Here is a 25425-nt window from a genome sequence, read left to right as displayed (position 1 = left end):
ATCATTCACACTGGGTTCCTGCTTTTTGGGGAAATCTCTAACAATTCTAAGACAGCAGATTAGCAGATAGATGATTCAAAGTTCTGGCACTTCACCAACTTTTGCCACTCAATTTCCCACTGTGTTAGAAGTAAACTTGACAAGTTTCTTGTCTTCTATCTCTCTTAGGAACAATTGGAAAAAGCAAAACTCAAATCACGCTGAGAAAAGTTTTGAAAGTGTTTTCAAAGAGTTTGGGGAAGGCTTTTAGTGACATTCAGTAAATAATCACTGTAGTTCGAACAAATAGCAAAAATATTTTATTCATTATAATTTTTATGATCCATCAACAAAAAAAGTCCGTAGTTGCATATTGCAATGCTAGCAAAAAATGCAGATACTTTTTTGAGCAGAGATCTTATTAATAACAGATAAACATGTATCTTGAAAATGTACTGGGTAACAAAGGATCATTCTCATTAAAAAGATAAAGCTGAAACTACAAGTCTGACTAGTTTCGTACTCCACAAATGACACCTTCAGGTCAGGTATAAGGCTCACATTTAACTGCATTTACTATAATTTTCAGTTTCTGTCCATTTCTCAAATGCTTTAATTTTCACCGAGACAAAGAACTGAATTCTGCCTTGAAATATGAACATTAATTACTGACAAAAGCAAAGATCATGCTTCCATCAAAACCTATTCAGCCAAGTCCTGAATTGTCCTACCACTATTGAAAAGTTTTACATTTGCAGGCAAGGAAGAAAGAAATTCTGATTCTTGAAAAGGGGTAATTCATTCTATTATTTTGACACACAAATTATTAATATGCCTTTTTTCAAATACATCACTATTTGATTTATTTTAAGGAATTAACTGTGAACACAATTAAGCTGAAAAAAAAACAAGAACAGCTTTACTCTTCTCTTCTCCTTAACCCCTTTTTTAATTTAATCCTTGAATGGAAACATTGCTATGACACAATTTGTCGTTTACACAAATAGAAGAGTGACAAGCTCAACAGTAATGATCTCTTTAAAAGCACTAAAAAAACCAGTTGACAGAGACTGTATTTGTCCTCAGATTCTTTCAAATTCTGCAAACACTTCTGCTTCACTCAGATGGACAAGACTACAACACTTCTCATTGCAGTCCTCAATTAATGAAATCTCCGAGACTGTTATCGAGTAAAAAGCAACCTGGATTTACTTCAATACTATTTTTACAATTATGAAGACTAAACTATTTCTATTGTCAAAACTAAAAACAGAATTGGCTATCACAGAAAAAAAACCACTAAATCTGATGCACACATTAGTGGATGGCTGAAATAGTACTGGTTGTGTGACTTATCAAATTTCTAGAAGAGGAACTTTGAAATAAAACAAACAATCTACAATATAATAAGCATAGGAAAAAAAATTAAATTAAGAAATTATTAGAGCAAAACATGTGATTTATCCCTCCTGTAAATGTGAATTAGTCTTTGCCTTGAATAAATAACATGTAAAGGTGCCGCAGTGTTTCTTTTTCCAATTTCTATAGCTTTGAAAGACTTTTCAAAAAAAGTCATTCTATTGTAAAAAAAGTAATGATGCATGTTTACTGCAGCATCTCTTATTTCATTAAAACATGAACAACTAAACAGTTGAGAATTGTTTAATTTCCAGAGTTATACATTGAGTTTGCATTACCTAAATCTGTTGGAAACAACAAATGTCATACTACCAAAGAGTTCTTCACTTGTATAGTAAGAAAGTATTTATATTAAAGTATTCTTTACAGACCTTCTTTTTTTTTCCTAACCCTAATGTTGCTTTCAAAATCAATTCCACAGAATGATTTGTTGTTTGCTATGTATCTTAAATTTATGCTTGTTAAAATGTACATGCACAATTGTGAATGTAGACGTTCAGAGTTTGATTTAGCAAGAACCCATAGATCCTAGAGACTTTAGACAGACACACAGCTTAATTTTATCATGAACATGTGGACAGAAATTACACTGGAATACAGCTTTTGTAAATATTTCTGAACACAGAGAAGCTAATGTCAAAAGCCATTTTAAAAAAAATAGTTATATGAATTTGACAAAAAAATGTAATCCACTTCTATTCAGAAAACTACTCTATAAAACTCATTCATATTGTTCAGCACAGGAATTGCTGATGTTTTATGTGTACAGAGAATATACATGAGAAACAGAAGCTCTGGAAAAACAAGGTAAAGACCCATATAGAGAGTGGATCAAGCAGGACTGAATCTATGCATCACAAGTCAAAGTTGTTCCAGGGATCATGCTGTAAATAATAATGCTGATGATACTAAAATAGCAGTTACACCAAGAAAAGAGAGAAGGCAGTAAAACACAGAAAGATTTACATACTACAGGAAAATAAGCAACTTATACAAATCATCATAAAGAAATTAATGGAAACTGGGGAGAAAAGAGGAAGGAAGTGAATGCATTCTTAATGCTACAGACAGAAAAAAGGATCTGGAAATAGAAGCAAAATTCACACTGTTTTGCACAGTACATAACAGCAGTAAATAAAATAACAACAAAATTCTAGCCTGAGTCAATAACAATATTGAACATATCCCTGCCCATTCTATTCTAAGACTCTAAGAAAGAGTAGCCAAGTAAAACAGGAAATACTATGTTCCAGTTTTGGCATGTGTGTTTATGCACATGAAAATGAAAACCATAGAAATAAATAGTAAAGAAGACAGAAACTAGAGGCTTTTAACTAACTCAATTTCAAGAAAGGAAACAGGATATTTCAAAGAGATTTTCCATTTTTTCTAGAAATCTTGGAAACTAAATAGAAGATGCTTACAAGAAATTCCAGGGATTACCACTGATAAACAGAAAAATTAGAAGACTGAAAGTAAACTGGTAGCCTAGCAGTGTTATATCTGCTGGTTAATACAGACTTTAAAATGCTTTACATGCATTGTGGGAAAAAAAAAAAGCCTAATATTTCAAGATCTTCTTGCCAAGACACAGCCTAGAACTATGTAATGCAAACTTCAAAAGATACAGAGAAAGGCGCTGCAACCTATGCCACCTTGTAACCATAACTAAACCTGTCTGTAGCAGAAAAGTTCCTACAGCTACTGTGCTTAAAGGACTTTAATGGTTGCCCACAGTTATGAAGAACTACCTGCAGACTAGCCCTTCTAGAGCAAACTACAGCACACAAACAAAGGATGAGTCTTCATGTACCTTTGAAAGCTTGATAATATGTAATAGAACTGTGCTTATTTGATTACCTTTAATGCCTTCTACTATGTTTCTTCAGAGAACAGGATCAGTCTTCAGTGTTGGGGTAAGTTTTTGGATGTGCAGCAGACAAATGCCTGGAATCAAGCACTGGGATATCAAAACAATGGAATAATGGTAACATGTTCCCAAAGGATTTACAGAACCATCCAAAATGAAAAAAACCAAACTTGAGTTAGACTACAAAGTAGAACAGTTTAGTAATCCTCAGACTGTCACAGTAATTTCCACTGACTTGTCTCTAGCACTGATTAAAATACATAATATAACAATTTAGTTTCCTATTAGCATTGCCATCTCAGACCTTTGTCTGAGGGTCTGACTCATGAGTAATCAGCAGATAATAACTCCATGACAGTCAGGAAAACCCTGTTAAACTGGTGCAAATGAGGACAAACAGCCTACACTAGACTGGTCTTTTAAAACAAGTCTCAATTATTTTTCTTTCCAAGTCTCTAAAGCTCTAGGGAAAGAAGAAATCAGAAGACTAAATCTGGCTTCTATTATAGCATAATAGTGTTGAAGGAAAAGAAAACATAGGAAATCAAAAATTGCAGAAATAAAAGCAGAAATGATTGAAAATTACTTGAGAATATTTAGATATATAAGAATTCCGCATAAATGAAGAACAGTATTCCATTATTTTCAGTGAATGTACTTAAGTGAAAGAGTATGCTAATACTGATTCCAGAATATAGAATCAAACACAGCAGCATGTAGAATCAGACATCATATAAAGTAAAATTTGATTTCCATAATGTCAACATAGTCATGGAAGAAAAATGAAACCTAAATAAATCATAATTCTGTTAATTTTCTTACACTGATTTTGACATCAGTGCGAGAAATTTGTGCAATGTCTTCTTCAGCATATGGTTTATAGCATACATATTTTTCCCAAAAGATTGAAAGGATCTTTCCATTAATTTTTCAGTGTCTAAAAAACGAACAAGGAACAACAGGATTAATCTACTGATTAACAGTTAAACCAGTAAACTTTCTGCTTTCTACTGTCTAGTAGCTAATGAATGTCTTCTTAACTGTAAGAAAATCATCCCCACAGGAATGATTCAGATCAATGTTGGCCCTGTGATGAAGCTAAACCAGCTAAAGATAAATTTAAAGAATTAAATAAGATTCACAGTAAGTTAGTGGAAATTAGAACGTGTGATGTCCGCCATTCAACAACTGAATGGGAGGTTTCTGACGAGAATGCAACAGAGTATGTTGTAACTGAATCAGTCATAATTTTTTACTTCTGGCTAAAATAATGTGCCAATTGATTCTCTGAAGAATCCATATGTAGTTTCAAGTATTTATCTCTTTTATTTACAGCAGTGCTCATATGTTGTTTTTTGCCTTTGATCTAGCTTCTACCAAATTCTTTGGAAAGATTCTTGCACAAAATACCTGTGAGTGTTCAAATGTATTGTCTGTGTTCTCAGGTTAAATATGCACCATCCTTACTGAAAAAAATCTTGTTGTTTTCATTCATAGACATGGGGAAGTACACAGTCACAGATAGGTATATTCTTCTGAAAACTTCGAGGTAAATGTCTAAATTAATACAGTTAAATAAAAATCTAAAAAAAAATAAAAATTATTTTGTTTCCAGAATTTGGTATTTTACTGCCTTGAGATATCACTCAAGCTTGTGTTGTGAAAAAGTTAAACACGTGCTTCCTTTTCGAAGGGACAGGACTGAATTAAAGTCATCCTATTTCTTCCAAAAGCAGTGAGAGAGGACTGGACAAATACTTCCAGAATACACCAAAATAGACATGATTAGTCAATGCAAAGCTAAGGACGCGCAAGTAACAGAAACCTGGATGGACTGTAAACTTACTGGAATTTCATATACAGTATCACCCTATGAAGCTACTTACAGTGCTTGGAAGTAAAGAGATAACAATAAGCACCAACCTTTCCAAAAAACAAAATACACTTTTTGTGGAGTGGTTTGTTTTCTATTTCTCAGATGCACAATTTAAAAACTGATGTTGATAGAAAAATGTAAGCTTTAAAGACAGTTTTGTAGGTATGCTTACTTCAAAGACAGATGAATTAAATAATGAAAGAAATTAAAATATTTATTTAATTTCTCAACCTTTTAAAGCAAGTCTGATTTTAAAAATTTAAAGTCAACTTCTGAGGGTTTGAATAACTGATAGTTAAAATCAAAATTAAATATTTTCAGTGATTTTGATCTTCTCTTCACTCTGTGAGTACTTCATTTAAGCAAGTAGGAATGGATGTAGTTATTATATAATTATAATCCCAGAAAATATTTTAAAAGAATATCATATATTCATAGTAAGAAAACTCTGAAAAGTGTAGCTGAACAAAGGCAGAAAAATGTATTTAACAGTCAGTTTCTACTTGGGAAAAAGAAACATGAAGCAATGCACAATGCAATCAGGAGGTCAAAGGAAAAAAATAAAGTCTTCTCTCTTCTAACATTGAGATGAAGTATTACATCATACTAGTCGGCAAAATATCACCTTCATTAGACCACTCAAGGTTCTTATGGTTCAACAAGGTAGATGTAACATGCTTTAGAAAATGCTAGTAGGGCTCACGTTTCTGATGAAAGATGAAAAATTATTTTGAAGAAACAGCATTGGATTCTGCTCTGTACATACATCATGGAAAAAATGTGTCTTCTTTCCAGACAAATCAGATGGTTATATCAACTAAGTATCAGAGGAAGGGAGGGAGGGAAGTGCCTCAAACCATTCACAGAAGTGTATGATGCTGTCATTAGTGAATGATTTGTTATGAGATGTTGGGAAGCCTCTAACAGTAGAGATCCATAGAGGTATTCCGTCACGTTCCCTTCTGAACGAGTTGTCTCTTGCATGGCTTCTCTTAGTTTTTGCACAATTGAATGTTAGTGTCTAAACTGGTCCTATGCTCTTGATGGTAAAAATCAAGTGCTTCCACAAAACCACCATCACTTAGACCTCAGTAACTTTTCGCTGCATTTCTGAACTTTTTCTGTTGAAATGAGTATAAAATTTTGAAAGGTCCCCAAACAGTTTCGTATATATGATAGCAACATGCATTATAAAGTAATACATCACATCCAAACCTAAAAATGATATCATTGCCTTTAAGCCGAGTAATTTTTAGCTCTTCTCTCAAAAAGTGAGAAATGCTTCTTCGTGTATGAAGCCTCCCTTACTTAACTATGTTATGCTGGTTTTAGTACATTACAAGTGACAGTCTGCTGCAACACTACCTGCTTAACTTTTTAAAATTAGAATTCTCTAGAACAAAAATACTCCATATCCTCGAATTCTACCAATAACACACAGAGAAGTAAGAGAATTCTAAAACATATATAAAAAATGGTGGAGTTGAACAAGATTTTTTCCCTCATGCATTAATTAACTCAATACAGTAACAGCCTCTTGGTTTTAGGAGAGCTTTTAACATTTCAGTTTCATATTTGCTTTATGTGGACTGTGTTACTCCCAGCAATTTTTATAAAACTGCAAGTTTATGCCCAAATCCATGTGCCAGTCTTTCCTTCCCTGCTCTGTTGAATGCGAAGTCTTAATCGACTGCCACCTTTATTGTTAGAAATTACTAAAAGTCAATTCTTTAGCTGATGTTAACTGACAGGATCTCTACCGTATAAGCTTCCACATCAAAAAAGGATAAAAAATAGTTGAGAGGCATGTTCTATCTGAGATATTTAAACTGAGAAGAACCTAACTCCAAAATATTATATAACATGTAACTTTTAATATTTAAATTTCGTCTCAAAATATTTTGTAGAACCTGCCTTCAGCTGAAGGGTGTTTGCTTAGCTTCCCTCCTTAGTAATATAACACTGCATGGCCATGGCTTTGAATTATGGTACATTTATAAAAGTCAAACATCAGAAAAGAAAATTATTCCTCCCTGTGATTATAACATAAATTTAAAAGTGGAGCCAAATTTTATGGGATTGAAAATGATGTGGCTATTAATTTAATACAATGATTTTGTAGAAATGCCAAACATACCATGCAGTCTGCCTGACTGTAGCCCTGTCAGTCCTCTCCACTACCAGTAGAAAAGGTTATCCCATTGCATTATTTCTGAACTACTAACATACTTCAGACTAGAAGGTACAAATATACACTACACTGAACAGTCAGAAGAAATAAAGTGATGCCATATAACAGAAACTCTCCTAGAACCATAACACTACAGTAAATGTTTTATTACTTCAGAAAAAGTTCTCAGTCGTCATATCAGGGACGTGCAGCGCAGCACAGTAAAATAAATTAAAAGGTATATACACATGCATAGAGAAATAAACAAATAAAGAAATAGAAAAATCCTCTTTGATGGTCAAAAGGAGAATTTCAGAAGTCAAATACTGACTTCTGACATTTGACATCTAAAAGACTTTGTTTTTAAAGCAGTGATTTGTACTCAGTCCATAGCTTCACTGATTTAAATCTGGATATGTTATTTTGCAAACACTGAAGGAAAACTAGCCCCTCCTTAAAGATTAGAAACTGTCTTTAAAACATTAAGTAAACATATGAAAAGTTGAACATTCTTCCACAATCTAGCTGAACTGCAAGCAAAACTAATTGAACTCTAACATCATAACTTTATTATTTGTCTTTTTTTGATATGCAATTATAGATGTCAAAACACAATAGAGCTCCTAGTGGAAAGAGAAGAAAATTGAAGGGATCAACTGTTACTGAACAAAGCCCTTTCTCAAGACTAGTGCAACGCAACGTGTGCCCTCATTCTTTGTTCGGTCTGTTGAAAATTTGGATCAGGGAGCATTTCCTGGCCAGAGAATTGAAGCTAAAGAGATAGGAAGAAACGGCAGAGAAGAAACAGGAAACTGTGCTAGTAAAATTAGGCCAGCAGCAAATTACTAACCTCCATGCCCAGAGCAAAAGTGACACAGGAGTTGTGACTCAGATATGTGCCCACATTTTGACGCCTCTAGGGCATCTCATGAAATAAGAGTTAAACTATTGCACTTTCTGTGCTTGATAAAGGCAATACAATGCTAGAATCAATTGTTGAGAGAAAGTATATAAATGTTCAGGCTATTTTAAAACATATCTATGATCCCTAAGGGTTACAATCGATGAGAAATTTGCCATTTTGTTTTTTCTGAAGAACAACATAGCATACAATTCACTGGAAATCTACTGAGATCCTTGAAACTGAAAAGATTTACATCTGTTGTGAACCTATTCTAAAGGTTTTTGAGGAATTTGATTGGCAAGAGCAGTGATCTTGAGAAGCAACTAAAGGAAGTACTTCTTATTCACAGAGATTGTCAAGTTGAGAAGCTCAGTAACAACTTGAAAGTGAAGAGGGAAATTTGCCAAAAGAGCTGGATTGTTGGATAGAGTTATTGTTGGCTAGAAACAAGTAAGTATCCAGAAAGGAGGGAAAAGTACATTTGAAAATATAAAGAATATTAACACACATTTAATTAAAGTCTAAAAAATTATCTTTGTAGTGTAAAGATTGAGATTTTTATGTTCTCTGCTTTTATTTTTTAATTTTTATTCTTTTTTTTAAATATATGCTCCTCATGGAAGTACCTAATTTATTTACTGGAATATATTTGTCATGTTTAACTATACTAAAGTCAATATCTAAGTTACATCTTTTACTTGTTGAGGGTAGATAATGTTTCCCAGATCTTCCAACATATGAAATAAACTAAAGTAGATGGCTTTAAATAAGAATGGCTTGGCTGTTATACACAACTCAATGGAAGATTGCAAATCACTGTATTCAGAGATCTCTTGAAACTGATGCTCCACCACTGTGTGTGTGTCTCTCTCTAAAGCTGCAGCTGGTTCATTACACAGATCCTTCTCACGGGAAGCAGATTCATGCCACTGATGCTCTATGTGAGACTCGTAACTCAGTACAAACCAAGTTTAAAGCTGCGCATCCAGATTTTGTTTTAAAAAATCAGTTCTCCCTTCATCTCAGAATGTTTCACCTCTGCATAATCCCATGGCAGCTGCATTCAGCCAAGACTGAGAGAAAGTTAGTAACTGAACACATCTAAAGACCAGCTTGAAGTCTGAGCTTTAGATGTGAACCACTCTGCTTTAGGACTGTTTTGTTCATCAGATTTGTATTTTATTTTAAAGCGTCATTTCAGTTACAGTTCTGTAACTTTCTTGGGAAGTGAAGAAAATTGATGTTATACAAAACAAAATAAATTCAGAATTCACTTTTTCATTGTGGTTTGTCTTTATGTTTTTAAATCCCCTCCTCTCCTACCTCTGGCCAGAGCTTTATCTCTATTTTTTCAGTGGAGACAATTAAACCCTTCTTTAAGACTCTGAGTTTAGCTATATATGGATCAATTTAATTGCCTGTGATTACCTTCTAAGCTGACACACCAATCCCTTTGGATGTCAACCTCAGAAGGAAAGCAAAACTAGCAAAGCAAACCCCACAGAATCTGACCAGTCTCAATGGTCCATCCTGAGCATGATATCCTACAGACACCCAGCAGAGTCCTGCAGAAGGTATTAGAAGCTGGAACATCCCATTCAGAAGACTCAAAAAGTGCGCTTTTTACCCTTTAAAGCAAAGTTTAAACTATAGATTAAGAATGCTGTTGAAAAGTTAATTGTGTCCAAGGAGATTGATCTACAAATGGTTTAGCACTTGCCTTAAAAAATTATCCATTGATTCCATCTGAAACAGACAACTTCCCTAACCATGCTGGATCTTCTCTGTCCTTCCACCCTGCCACGATTTCCATTAGTCTGCATAATTCTATAGTTTTAAGTCATATATTGGAAAACAGGAGCCAAGGCATGTAGTTAGAGATATTATGCTACTAGAAAAACTAGCATATTCAAAAATACACTGTGCAGAAAAATAGCATTCAGAAATACTTACTCTTTAGATACAGAAGATGCAGGCAACTATACCATAAATTACACAGTATTCAAGGTAAGTAAGCTTTTGCATGTTGAAGAATGAGAAAATTCCATTTCTTAGGGACAGGCAAGTGCTCCTTACAGTAATAACATTGTCTTAAGGAATTGTAAACTTGACCATGGTTACTTTTGAATTATAAAGCCAAACAGAAATGGAATAGTTTACTGACAGTCCAGCTTAATTGTCGTCTCCAGTGAATTTGGGATAACTCCTTAACAATTTCTTTTATTTTTCAGTAGATCCCTGAGTTACATGCACTCTCCCCTAGGTGATCTGCCTCCTCAAATGACGGACAGTGACAAAAAAGGCCTTCATCAAAGCACGCATTCATCTACTACAAGATACTGTCCTTCCTAACAAACCTTTCCTACATCATTAAACAACTAGTGCTATAACAGTATCACTACAAGTTACTAAAATTTACATATTTAATTAAGAGCTATAATGGATTTCTCAAAACAGTAACTGGTATTGTCGTCCTATTAAATATTATGAACAGAAGCTTTACTGAAACAATAATAAACAATGCTGTTAATACAGTTGTATGCTCTTACTATGACCGGATACTTTATTGACAACATTCTTGCTAGATTCCTACAATGATAAGGATGGGTCCTTCTGAATGAATCAAAATGTGTGATTTAGGATTTTTGTGCCTATTTCCTAACTGAAAGAGGTAATATGAGTTAAGAATTCTATCCCCTGCCAAATATGTTTTGGATTTCATAGTTATTTAGGTTTGAATTTTTTCAAAGACAAAGTGTAACGATGTTTCTTATTGCCATCTTTCACAAAGTCACATAACCTAGCCTGCAGTGACAGGACAAAGGTCAATGGTTTTAAACTAAAAGAGGGTAGGTTTAGATCGGACATAAAGAAGAACCTTTTTACGATGAGGATGATGAGGTACTGGAACAGGTTGTCTAGATAAGTTGTGGCTGCTCCCTCCCTGGAAGTGTTCAAGACAAGGTTGGACGGGGCTTTGAGCAACCTGGTCTAGTGGAAGGTGTCCCTGCCCATGGCAGAGGGTTGGAACTAGATGATGTTTAAAGGTCTCTTCCAACCCAAACCGTTCTATGATTCTGTGATTTATATTTTTATTTTACATTTTTTCTATTTTTTCTTACGTAAAAGTCGGTATAATCACAGTTGCTGTCTTTCAAAATATTGAAAGATGTTTTCATCATCGTTAGGTTGAAAATTGGAATGCGCTAAATAGGGAACAACATGTCAATGTAAAATTCCTAACATGAAACTATAGAAAAAAAATCCTCAGGGTCAGAGTGTGGACCTGCTCAGGTTAAGTAACGATCTAAACAACAGTAAGCTCAATAACGAGATCAGACTTCTTGCACTAAGACAAGACCTAAGGAAAAAGGTTAATGACAATTAAATGAGTCTGCATCTACGAAAATATAAAGCTAAATAACCAAAGATGTACCAAAAAAATGGTAACGCATAATATGCTGTTCTGTCTGCCAAAAAAAACATTGAAAAGTCAGCAATGACTGAAAAAAAAATGTTTATTTTTGTGAACTCTGTTTCTCAAAATATTTGCTGTTTGTGTATCTTATCTTTCTGTCGTAAATCTCCCTGTGTAAATTTTTGCTACTGATGACTTCAGGTTCAGGACTGAAAGCTACACAGTGTGCATAATTTATCAATAAGCATAAGGCAACTGTTTTCCTATGTATTTTGAAGGGAAGATGCATCTCAAAGTGAAACTAACCACCACAAGCACAAAATACACAACTTCAAAAAAGTAACATTACACAAGAACCTATCATACCACTATCTCAGTAAAGTTATAAAATTATAAACTTGACTTCAGATTTAACAATAGCTAAAATTAAATAATTTGTGGTAGATTAAATATTTTCTCCATTTTTACCTCACTCAAATGCAAATTATCTTATCAGTTCCATGTTTGTTTATGTTTCATATACACAGATAACTGTAATCATTCATATTTAGATTAGGTTATTATGCTCCTGTAAGTCAAACAGAGACTTGTTCGGCAGGTATTATGACTTCACCCCAAAATGAACAAAACAGCACTGTATTACTTATGCCAAACCTAACTACAATACAAAAGAAATCCAAAACCAAAAATAATGCACAAACACACATTAAATGCCAGCAAGAAAGAAACAGGTCAACAGGAAGGAGGGTAAAAATCAAGAAGTTCATCATTGCTTTGACTGCAGTAAATGTAAACAAAAATTACTCTCACATGTGACTTATCATTGAGAATTTATCACAGCAGCGAAGGACTATGAACAAAGCATACATAACACATTATTCTGCCCTCTAGAGTGTGATGGAACTTGATGCCTGACCTTTCCCGTAAAAGGGAGACAAGATTTAAAGTCTTCATACTAAATTTGGCCTAGAAATTAAGATCAGGCAAATGGGAGAGAAAATATAGAGCTACTTTTAATGAATATATTAATGAAATGAACCTACTAAAACATAAATTAAATTAAATTCTATTTAACAATTTCAGGCAGAAAAAGAAAGGAACCACGAAGCTTTCAGAGTGTAACAAAGCAGCTTTGATGCAAGCAAACAATTAGAGAGAGAATCAGATATTTTTAAAATTGCATGGCACAGAGTGTCACCGTAATTCACTTCCAAGAGTTCCTATATATTGCTAAGAGTTGCAACTGGCTATCAGAAAACTAGATTCCCATGATTTTCAGCTTAAATAAAACAAAAGTTCTGCTTGACAAAATTCAGAACTTGGACCTGAAATCCTCAACAGCAATGTTTTTGAGAATGGTTGTTGCACTGTCTATAGCTATGCAGGAAATTATGTGCAGGAGACAGAGGCGTTAATGACAATTGTCAATACCTTGAATTTGATGAATACATCTTGGCACAGAAAAACATCTTTTAAGCCCTTTCTCGAGTTTCTCAGCCCAGGAACGTCTAACAATTTGCTATTCCATAATTGGCAACTATCCTAACTTGTCACATCTTTCACCTTGCGTATCTATACTCAAGGAAGGAAATGGGAAAAAGTCTTAAAGCACCATGGAACATGCATTACTCCCTCCATCTAGCTTTTAGCGAAAGACGGAGTCATAGAGAACAACTAAAACCAACCAGCCAAAAAAACCAACCAAACAAAAAATCAAGCCTCTTCTCTCCCCTGAGTTATTAATTCTGGGGACTTAGCACAGGACTTCAGTATATTCTTTGGATCTCATGGCTAGACTTACCAGCAAGGAAAATTTTAGATGTTTCAAACACACAATACGTTGATACGGAGAAAGTAACCCTGCTGAATGGTCTTGTTCAAGCACGGTTTGAAATGAATGATTGATTCTCCCCACTGAAAACAGTAACTTTTGTAGGTATGAGCTATGGTGAATCCTAAGTGCAGCACCCACTCTAGATTTGGTATCAAGAGCAGCAATTTAACATAACTGTCTTCAGTACCAAACACACAAAAACATGCTGGCTTTGTACATGTATGAGAATTGCGTGACCTACTTTGAAATGCAGGTTTATTACACATGCATTACTTAACAGTGACAAACTGAAACAAAGTCATGAATGAATAAAGAAGTCCACCTGGTTAAATACGAATAAAATTTCAATTCTCTTAAGTTTGCCCTGAATTACAGATGATCCGGACTAGTCAGATGACAGCTGCCTTTTAGTGGAATCTTATTGTGAAGGACAGCTAACAGCTGCTCTAGGCACTGTAGAAGTGTAATCACACTAGAATTCAATTACTGAATTACCTCCTAAAAATTATCTTCCGCTTTTTATAGTAGCTTAAGTCTTTCTTCTTTTTTTTTTCTGTGGGGGCAATGACCTCTTGCATTTTGATGTACTGCTGTAGTAAATTCTTACACTGATAAATGTTTAGGTTTAAATGACAGCCTGTCCAAACCATTTTTTGTTATATCATCTCATTACTTTTATGCTATTGCACAAACCTCTGGATAATTTAACTAGGAATTGTAAAAAAAAAAGTACATATCATAGTAACGGCAGTTATTTCAAGGGAATCAATGAAATTTATTAATAGACTGAACTATGTTTGTCATGGATCTGTGATTCTGTGATTCTGTGATTTGTTTCCTTTGAAAATTTGAGAAAAAGAAATAATAGGTGTTTTCCTTATCTCAAATCTTATACATGAATTATTTTCAAGTAGTTTTTATGGAATACTTTTCAAAATATATATAGAAAAATTGTCACAATTAAAAAATACAAGCCATCCTGTTCTATCATTCCCAATAACCAGAACAAAAGAAATCTCTATTTTCGTTAAAATTACCCTTTTTTTTAGCTCTAATGCTGAATTTCCTGGGTTTGTAAATAATTAATTTTTTCACCCTCTGACAACTGTTCTATGTGATGTTGCATTCTAAGGCCTAATACAGCAACTTAGCAATGGACTACAAGTGTTCTTATTCTCAAGACATCTGTTTAGAACATACCAAGTACTATTTCTTCTAATTAATCTACCACACACCCACAAAAGTCTAAGTCAAATACTTCTAAGAAATGAATGGATTTAATTGCTGTGAACTCATCAAAACTTGAGTTTAGACAGAAAAAACGTATTTTTTTTATTTCCTTTAAAGGTCCTCAAAAGTTTTGTGACGCCCACATTTTGATCCATGAATACGTGGATTTTGCATGTAGGTCCTATACAAGGGCTGGAGAAGTGTATTCACATCAATTTGAAGTACTCAGAAGGAAAGACAGTAGATAAAGGTGTTGAATGATAGTAGGAAAAAAAAATCTCAGTGCAAAACCATCAAGGAACTAAATTTAAAGAAGTTAAACATTCTGTGTTTGAAGGCATTAAGTTATGGGCAACATTTTGGCTAAGTGTTTCACAATTTGTTCCTCCTCTCTTTCACATGACAGCTACTTTTCCCAATAAAGATGCATTTTCTAACAACCACAATTTGCTACAATTTCTACCCAGAGTTTCTGTCAGTTTTAAGCTTCCCACTTCATTAGTTGTGCATTTTGCTAAAACTTCACAGCAAGCAGTATACTATGAAATGAATGCATGCATGTTTGTAAAATCTTGCTAGCACAAAATTCTGCTGAAAAATTGTTTCAAAAAATGTTTATTACCCAACTAGAATGTTCTTTTACTGACCTTTATTCAATTTCCTAGAAAAATACAAAGCAAAATTCGATTTTGTCTCTAAAATTATAAAAATACAAATTATATTGAAAACGTTGCCAATGGCAAAAATATACCTACAATAGAAAAAAGTGTTTTTGTTGCAAAGTGCTTAACATGGCCTGATACAGTCAGCAGAATGACAGCAGGGCATTGACTGGCCTCCAGGAGGCCCCTTGTGAAATCACGACACATGCTTTAGTCAATCCTCAAAAAGGCAGGCGGAATCCTTGTCATACTTGGCTCAGCTTGTTTGATTAGAAAGGGCTCCAAGTTTGACAACATTCCCCCATGTTTTCCATCCTCCTTTGCTGTGCTGAACCCAGGCAATCACCTGTGCAACAGCCTACCAGCATCTCTACAGGCTCCATGATCCCTGTGAAGGAACTGAGCCATCCCTCCACAGCACAGATATCTACGCAAACCTGGAGAGAGAGATTTTGCATTATTCCTTGCTCATCTTCCTGTTTTGCCTCCAGGATTCACTCTGGGTTATATTGCAAATGATATTTAGTATAAAATTTGGAGTTTCAGAAAACACAACACTGACAACCCACATATATTGCTGCTTTGCAGGAAAGTTGTTGACTTTATGGCCTGCTCTTAAATTTTTAATATCCCAAGTCACTGTCTTTGTTCTACCAACATGACAAACCTCATTAAAAAAAAAGATCAAAGTGAATTATATAAAAGTGCATGAAGGTAGCATGCCTAGTATTAGCCAATTATTTTTCCCATAAGAAAATACTATGTTTCTTGTATTATCAAGGTTGTTAACTAAGGCTAAAAGTGAGGTGGCAAGGGAATGGTACAACACACAGTACGTACACTCATTTTTCCATTTAGTTCAACCCATGCCTCATTTATTAGCTTATATTTCAATAGAGGTTGAATAAATTTGTAATTTCCAAAAAAAAAATAATCTTACTGAAGGGAAACTGAACATCCTGAATAGGTACCAAGCAATTTTAATTAACACTGCTTCCAGGTAGGTCACATTATAGAACCTGACATGACAATAGCTCCAGGTGTTTCCCTGGTGTGTTGCAACTCCACATTAGACCAATTTAGAGCTACCATCCTAAACACACCACAGTTTCCACTGGGAGATGAGGCAACCCACAATAAGAGAGATGCTTAGGGAAGTCCTAATCTTGAAAAATCGAGGGTCAGGGACTACAGCATGTACATACAGCATCTGAAAGGTTTGCCTAAATTCCTCAAAAACAATTGTTTAAAGAACAGTCCTGAAGCCACTTAATTCAATTACACAGTCCTGAGCAACCTGCTGTAAGCTGACATTGCTTGAACCAGGGGCAGTTGTACTAGATGATCCTAAGAGGTCCCCTCCAACCTAAACAACTCTGTAATTAAAACTGGAGTTATCAATAGGAACTATTTTAATTGGAATTAAAACTGATTTAAAACAGAATAAAAATTGCTCCTTTTTGCCAAGGATGAAAAAGAGTCATTTGTGGAAGTGGGCTACTCCAAATGAACTCACAGATCGCTTCAACACAATTGCATGCTTTGCATCTGTACACTCGACAGTTTCCTGAAATCAGTTAAGCGTTCAGAGCAAGGCAATAAAATTACAGAAGCACTCATCTTTCAACTAGTATAACTGTCATAATTTACCATTATAGCAGTCTGATAATTCTCATTATAATTGCAAAAAACTGTTTTGAAAAACAGATAAAAAGATAAATCTTAATGACGGACGTTGTGCATTTTGCATTTGAAATAAAGACCATAACAGCAAAAACAAGTCTGAGCAAGAATGGCTGAAGATTTCAGTACTGCAATCTAAAGGATGACCTTCTCTTTTCATGCTAAGTTGCTTCCCATATATCTGTGTATGCAGCACTGATAGCACTTTCTCCCTCCATCTTTCAGAAAGAACAAGTCAGTAAGTGTTTTAATCTAGGACAGATTTCATCAATTTTTATTCGCTTTAAGTGTAGCAACAAAACATACTCTGATGGGCAAAACTTATTATCACAGCTCTTGTTTCTGTATTTTAATAATATTCCACAACTGAGTATGCTTAAATAAAAAAGACATCTATCAGATGGCAATTACTTGTCCTTGAGGTTTTTGTGTCTCCTTGTTCTCTGCATCAAATTGACAGCGTAATATTCAAATAAATAAATCTTTTGTGATCACAGGTCACTTGTTCTTTTACATCTTCTAGGCCATTTGCCCACAGATGCCAATCACTGAAACAACTGCTAACCCTTCCCCAGGGAAAGTAGGGACTGCAGAAGCCGAGAGTCATTCTGAACAGCTACTAAAACTCAGTGACTGAACTATGTAAGAATATCGATTACTGTCCTTTTGGCTTTAGATTTTGTTTTGTCTCCTTTGCTGTCATTTGTCATTTCTTAATATGTATTGCACACTATAAAGCATTGACCCTTTGCTACTGCACAGGCAGTCTTTTCACATACTGTGGTGTTATTCACCATCTCCCAGGACTCTGAAAAGTATCAGTATGGATCCTAGCAACAACAAAAGGTCATATAACTATTTTTAAAATGCCAGCCATCCTGTTCATAAATGCTTACAGGACATGTAACAGTTACTGCTTTCATAGTGTCTTCAAAATAAGTAATGTGTCACAAAAGATTTATGATTGCGATGCAATTGTTCGTCATTGCCCAAATCCTCTAGCAGCACAGAATTGTGTTTTTTTCTTTCTTTACAATGTAGTCCCCAACACCCCTATAGTAAACAATCTGCATCACTGCTGTTCATTTTGACATACTGATCTGTGTCCTTAGCTTAAAAATATAGAGTAGATAGCACTGGAGATGAGCTATCCCTGTGGTCAAGCATCTGTTTAAGCTCACTAATAAAATTGGTGTTCTTTCCAACAAGATTATTCTCCAGGGTTCTTCAAATGAAAATTATACACTGAAAATTACTCCACAGCAATGCAACACATACAACATTCTGTAGCTAAAGAAACATGCAAAATTGTAAAACGATTATTCTTTTAAAGAAAAATACATTTCCCATATACAGTTGGCAAAAACAAAAAAACAGGTTCAAAACCACATATTAAAGGAACACTCTAATTTCCTAAACATGCAAAATGTTACTAAATAAGTCATGCCTTTTCTCCTAATAATAATCAGGTGGGTTTTTCCTTTCATAAATTAAGAAAGAAGGTGAGGATCTCATCAAAACTGGCACAAATGGCTTTGCCCAAATTGGCTGCAGGATGGGGATATGGATACTTTTGTTGTCTAAATCAAATTCTCAAGGTCATTAATCGCTCTTTTCACATCCTGGTGCCACGTAGAAACAGCAAGCTGTAAAACTTTTCTGAGAGCTACATTAATTCTGGGAAGCCTCCTGGTTCTGTCAGATAGATACCAAAAGTTCAGGACAGAGAGTGAAAGGGTTGAAAGAGGCAGAGAGCATTTACACAGTCTTCACATCTCTAGATCATCTAGACCTCTCTCCCAACAGGCATAAGCAATCATTCATCTCAGTTACCCCACTGCTATACATTCAAGGGTATTGTTGTTGAAGATTTTCTATCTTTAAATATACAAGTAAGAAAGCAAATAACACCCTCCCTCACTGATACACACTACACAAGGTGTATAACTTGTGAAGTAATTAGGCAAAATCCAAGAAAGTGGATACACCCAGTTAATTCATTCTTCAACTATGACAAGAAAGTTTTAACATTAAAAATAAAACACCTTAATTTCTATTACACATTAAAATGTGGAAGAACAATCACCTTTAAATCAGAACAAAAAAAGGTGCAAAAAGTAAACTAAAACATCTTTTATTCTTAGGATAAAAAGCAGAAGAATATTATGCTTAAAAAAATCCATATGGAATGAATGAATATATCAGGACATAAGAAAGTTGCCTGAGAATGAACAATACGCATTTCTGTTTATCTCCATTGTGGTTTTAACTGTGAAGTTATCCCCTCGTCTTTCTCTCTCTTCTCCCTCAAAAAGAAAAATGTTTCACAGAGTTTTCCCCATTCAGTCCCACAGCTGCAACCACAAAAAAAGGCTGCATATCTAAATGCAAATTCAAAATAAGCTTTTTGAAAAAATCCCCACATGAAATAAAGCTCACTTCTTAATCAGCTCGTGATGCAAAATTATTCCCATCCCCCCACTGCAATAAGAAAGGTACATACAACTTTGCTTAGGACTGACTTTCACTATACTTTTGCTTCTTGTCACCAAACTGATAAGCAGAAAAAGGTTTAATAACAGTAGTCCTAATTGTTCCAACTTAAAAAATCCTTGCTTATGGAAGTTAATCTTGTACATCAGATAGACAGACATAGATAGACTCTGAATACAATTTCAGGTTTTGCATTACCACCCAACAAGCCACAAGACTCATCAATTAATAAGGGAAAACTAACATTCTGTAACAGAGTGAAAACAACAGCTAGGGGTCATTAATACCAATTGACACAAGCTCTTGTGGCTTACAAGAACCACATCCTTTAACTGCTGTAAATGCTCTGCTCTAAGCTCAGTGTACTTGGAGTACTGTATATCTGAGTGTTCTGTCTATAAATTGTATACAAAAAAGAGCAACAGATATATGTCTATTCACTTATTTTTTGAACCTTCTGATTACTGTTCAGTGCATATCAGATTCAGTATAACATTCATTAACTAATTACCTTTTGACAAGAATCCAAAAAGAAAACACTTAGGCAATCAAAACACAGGCAGAATGAAAAAGAGAATGGCACCACTTGAGAAGACACTAGGAAGAGCAGGATGATCTATGTAGTACTACGCACTTAGGACACCAAGTCTCACCCAGAATGGCTATAAAAAATAAATAAATAAAAACTACAAATACTCAAATACTGGGTACCACATCTCTGCTAATCCTCAACACTTAATTGTGGATTCTAGATATTACTTATTAAATTATTTCCTGTAAAATAGTGACAATTCAATTATTAGACAAGTAAACTACATTAAAAAATTATTCCTACCTGAAAAGGGTTCTCAGACTGTCTTGACTTCTGCTATATTCCTTACATGTAGTGCCAATGAAGAATTTTCATTCATGGATTTTTTTGTTTTCGTTTGGTTTTTTTTGAGAAGTATTTTTTTTTTTAGTAAGTTATTGAGTTCTCATTATGACATTTGTCATGAGGTGTAAAAATCTTGGCTTTGTTGATGTTAAGGTCCAGCTCACAAGTTCCTTTTCCTTAAAAGAAATGTTTTTGAAAAACTATCTTGTTTGTGCAGAGATACACTTTATACATCAGGTATTATTCTCTAAAATATACTTATTCTTACATTAGAAATAATTCATAAAAAATCAGAGGGTCATAATTTAGAAAAATGTCTGCTTACAGTTCTTAAAGAGTACAGAATTTGTCAGAGTAACTACTTGAGATTTTTAGTATATATTTTCAATCCATTCCTCAGAATTCCAATGGTTTTAGAACCAAGAAAAAATCTTAAATTGTTTTTACCTAGTAAAAATTTGTATTTTGCTTCTACAAAACAAACTAAAATTCAGAAATACCAATGTTGCAATGCTCTTTATTTCATTTTTCATAATGTTGATCTTCTATACAACAACTAGAACTACCCATATTCACTCATAACAGCTAAGGTACAGAAATACAAGACATTAAAAAGAGAAGTAATCTTGTGCTGCATGACAAAATACTTCTATAGACTTTAATCTCATCACAGTGATGTGAAGGATCTTACGCATATCTTAATAACCCATCATTGGAAAGATCGTACTTCCAGTTAAATTACTCTGTCATAGAATAATTTGACCTAGAAAGGAAAATTTGCATTCACAGTAGCAGAACTGCAGAAAAAGTATTTATTAAATAACTCATAATGCATAATAATCTGTAGAAAAACAGAGAACTACAGACAGTGATAAGAACTCTTTACGTTTTGATACAAGGCAACACCTGATTGCTGTTAGGCAATGTGAGCGTACGAAACGCCACTACACTACTACTGTCTAATTATACTGATCAAGTCATAATTCTTTATGTAATAAAATCTTTCTACATACGTTTCCCCCCATTCTCCCTTTTAACAGATTTGGTTTTTTAACAAAAAAACCCCTTTATTTCTTTGTCCATTCAGCATCCTTGGAAAAAAACACCAGATGGCAATGCAGTGTTCAAGTATGTTATTTAACATACATGCTACAGGGAAAAAAATGTGTACAGATCAGCACGAGGCTCTCTTTCCTAACCTACTTCCTCTTTGATGAATATTAAATAATTCATAAGCAAAAACTCTACTTGCCACAAGTGAGTGATCAAGTAGCACTGCACCTGAAAAGAAAAGACTTCAAGAAACGTAAGCTTCTAAGGATGTAAAACCACGTGGCTAAAAAAAAATCTACCGTTCAAACTATGTAACAGGATAAGTTCAGGAAAAATCACTGAAAGGAAAACATTTAGAAACGCAGTACCATAAAGTTCTCAAAATACTGTTGGGGACTGCATTTAGCAATAGATACTCAGTGGACTGCACAAAAAATAAATACACACACTTTTTTTGGTATATTGTAAATTTATATGAAGATCATGCTAAAAACCAGGCATTATTTCCTATGCTTTTGAGGTTTACGGCGATTCCAATAAAACCATGTGCTGAATGAATTAAAATATGTAGGCTTTAAGTATTTATTCTTCCTTTGCATCAAACAGGACATGGTGATCAAACAGAGGAATTGTTTCATGAAGCGAGATTCTTTGAGGTATTTCAAAAAGATGACAAGTAGTGCAAGAATCAGCTTTCCATTTAGCAGATCACATCTAACATCCATTATGGGCCAAACGTAAGTTCATCTTTGCAGTTATTGTTGCAGGCTCTGAAGCCTTTCCAGAAGTTCATGGGGACTTCACTGAATACCTAAAATACCCAGTTAACAAAACATTGCATCTGCTCTGAAGTCAGTGGTTGGAACAGCAAAGCTTAAGGCAAAGGATCCTTTCTTTCTTACTTGAGAAGGTATTACCACTTGTAAGTGTTGTGCATTCAACTACAATTGATGGGAAAAGTTAAGGTGTACTTAAGTCTAACTTCATTTTTGCATACGTGGATATAGGAAGAAGTTCCTTGCATCATTTTTATTTATTAACAGAACTGTTACTGGAACTGCTCATCCAGCCATTCTTATGTTACAAATACAGTTATTACTTGCTCTAAATGTAAAATAAATCCATTCTATGTTAAAGAGTAATTTGAAACTGTTCATTGTATTACAGAAATTCTTTAAAATCTTCACTGGGGAAAAAAAAAAGATGTCTCTTCTGTCAGACAGAAATAGAATCATACATGGAAGATAAAGTGTTAAACAGGTATGTCACACATCTGTGAGCAGGCTAATTTAAAGCATATTTTCCTGCTAATGTAATAAATATTTGATTAATACTTTTCCCATTATATCCTATATTATTATATTTAACTGAAGAATAGCACACAGTGGTAGAAAGATTCAAGGACTGCCTTTAAGCAATGTCATTTAAGTGCTTTGCATAACGACAGCTCTCATGATTAGAGATTTAATCCAACGCAGAACATTTCTCTTGCAACATTTTTTAACATATTTTTCAATCAACGCAAAGACAAGAATACCATATTGAACAAAATTGTTTACACATATATTTGATTATTTGATATAACTTCAGTCCTGAAAGCCAACAGACAGTCAAAATTGTTATCTATTTTTAGAAATAAAACCAGAATTTGAGCCTACAAATTATTGCACATTTTTGGCATTCTGTGAATCCTCACTAACTTCCTGAAAGTAGGTTTTCATATTCTTGACGGATCACAGAAGTGCTTGGAAATGTACTTCTATCAGATGGAGAAACCCATACTTTTATTAATCACTGTATTTTTAGCACAGCTGATAAAAAAACTTGCAAAAGAAGAGAGCTGAAGTACTCCAGCAGGAAAAATCCAACTGACAGTATAGAAAAGGCATGTTTCCAAGAATAGATCTCTTTTTAACATAAAATACTGAAGTTAAATATATAAAAACCACAACTTTTGTGTTTTCAGGTACTTAGGTTGTGTTTTTAGGTACTTAGACATAAGCTCATCAAAAGTGAATGAGAAGGAATAAGTTACGATAAGGACAACTATATAGCATATTAATGCAACAACTTTAAATCTAATACATTCATTTAATTCATAACAGAGACGGAAGTACATAAAAGCCTAACATCTCTAAAAGGTGGATACTACTCCATATTTGTAACTGTAACATCATATAAGTATAAAAATATGTCAACATCTTTATTTTGCTATTCATTTTACTTTAATGATGGTATTTCAAGGACAAAGTGAACTAAAACTTCTGTTAAAGTAAATAAGGTTTTCTTCGTAGGAATACTTATTGCAAAACAGGCCTCCCAAGCACCCAAAGGAGGAAATAAAAGAACCAAACCAAACCAAACAACAGCAAGAACAAACCAAAGCAGCACCACACGTTATTACATTCCACCTACTTCTGTGGTAGTTCTTCCATACTAAAGTCACTAAACAACATGACCAAAGCCAGTAGGATCTGAGATTTCAATAAATCAGAGATTTTTCCTTTGCATTTATAGTATGACAAACAGCACTTTTGGTGATACAGCTAATTAAAACTACATAAAAAATAAGCAGATCTCATGCAAGAACATCAAGAACCTGATTTTACAGTAAGGTTTGATCCAAAGATTTCCATTGCAGCTTTTCATTTTATTACAGCATCAGGATGAGAACATATTCTGGACATCCTAAAAAGTATTGTATGTTTTTCTCTTTTGCCAGATAGCAGTTATATTACTTTCCCAAACAGACACTAAAATGTATATTTAACACTTTTCCTTGCATTGGTTAATCAGAGGATACAGGCAAAAATGATGAAATAAAAAGCAAAGACATGATATTACAAACACATCAGCCCATCACCAACTCCTTTGCTCTGCAGTGTCCGCATATTCCAGTTTTCTTCAGCTTAAATAAAGCCAAATACATTTTAATCTCAAATCTCCTTGAGGGATAGCTTACTTTATAGTGGTACTCCGTATATGCCTTCCCTCTATCTACATTTCCAGTCACTAAAATATTGGAGACCTAATCAATTTCATAATGTTGTTACAAATATAATCTACTGAAAATAAAAGATATGATTTAAGCTGTTGCCCAAAATGTGTAACAACCTATGTCCTCCCTAAGCACCAGTTTACAACAACTGCCAACCAACTCCAGATGAAAACAGATTTAAAAAAAATACAAAAAGAAATCAGAGCCAGAATCCAGCAACAGTGCAATAAAAGCTACCTAAACCACTCCAATGCCAAAAGGAAAATGACTAGTAACAACAAATCTAATTAACTAATTCCTTTCACATAGGATTAAGACTTCCATTAAGGATTTAGTATCCTTTAGTGCCATAGTGCAAGACAGTTTAAAAAAGAAGTATCCTGTAATTTTTTTCATTATCCAATGAAAAGTGAAAGAGGGGAATATTAGAATTTCAGGGTGACAGACAAAAAAACGAACCCAAAACCACCCAGCTGTCTCAGTATTGTTGTGCCCTCTGTTCATGTATGAAGATAATTTATCTATAGTAACAGTATGAAAGATGTTTGGTAAACATGTCACCCTCTGCTTGTTTTCTGAAAAACTGCCTGTATTTTCTTTGCTGAATTAAAATCTTCAACCATGTATCAGGTAGTCCCTTCAAAAACACATTTTACTGTTCACTTTTCATAGTTATTAAATTTAAAGTGCTTGGTCTATTTGTTGTATCACAAAAATCAGTAGCCTAAACAAAAACTCCATGATCTTCATATCCAGGAGATTTTTCACCACAACGTGTACAGTCAGATAAATCTAGTAGCTCATCAAATATACATCTACCAGGTCACATTAACAACACTGACTGCAACTAAGTCTTTTAAGTAAGTTAAATACTTCTGGCAATAACCTTCTTTCAGCAAACAACTTGTTACCTTGATTTCACATTATGTATCTGATTTTAACATTTCTGTTTTTTTCAT

At 34.2% G+C, this 25425-nt stretch overlaps 1 protein-coding gene across 1 annotated transcript in view; it reads right to left on the bottom strand.

Annotated features, from left to right (window-relative positions):
- Positions 1–25425, bottom strand: part of IL1RAPL1 (interleukin 1 receptor accessory protein like 1) — an 808300-nt gene that overhangs the window by 686679 nt on the left and 96196 nt on the right. The gene's annotated exons all lie outside the window — the stretch shown is intronic.

Source organism: Opisthocomus hoazin, chromosome 1, assembly GCF_030867145.1.
Source record: "Opisthocomus hoazin isolate bOpiHoa1 chromosome 1, bOpiHoa1.hap1, whole genome shotgun sequence".
Classification (NCBI taxonomy): domain Eukaryota; kingdom Metazoa; phylum Chordata; class Aves; order Opisthocomiformes; family Opisthocomidae; genus Opisthocomus; species Opisthocomus hoazin.
Note: the sequence above shows the minus strand (reverse complement) of the source record. Positions and strands in the feature narration are given on the sequence as shown.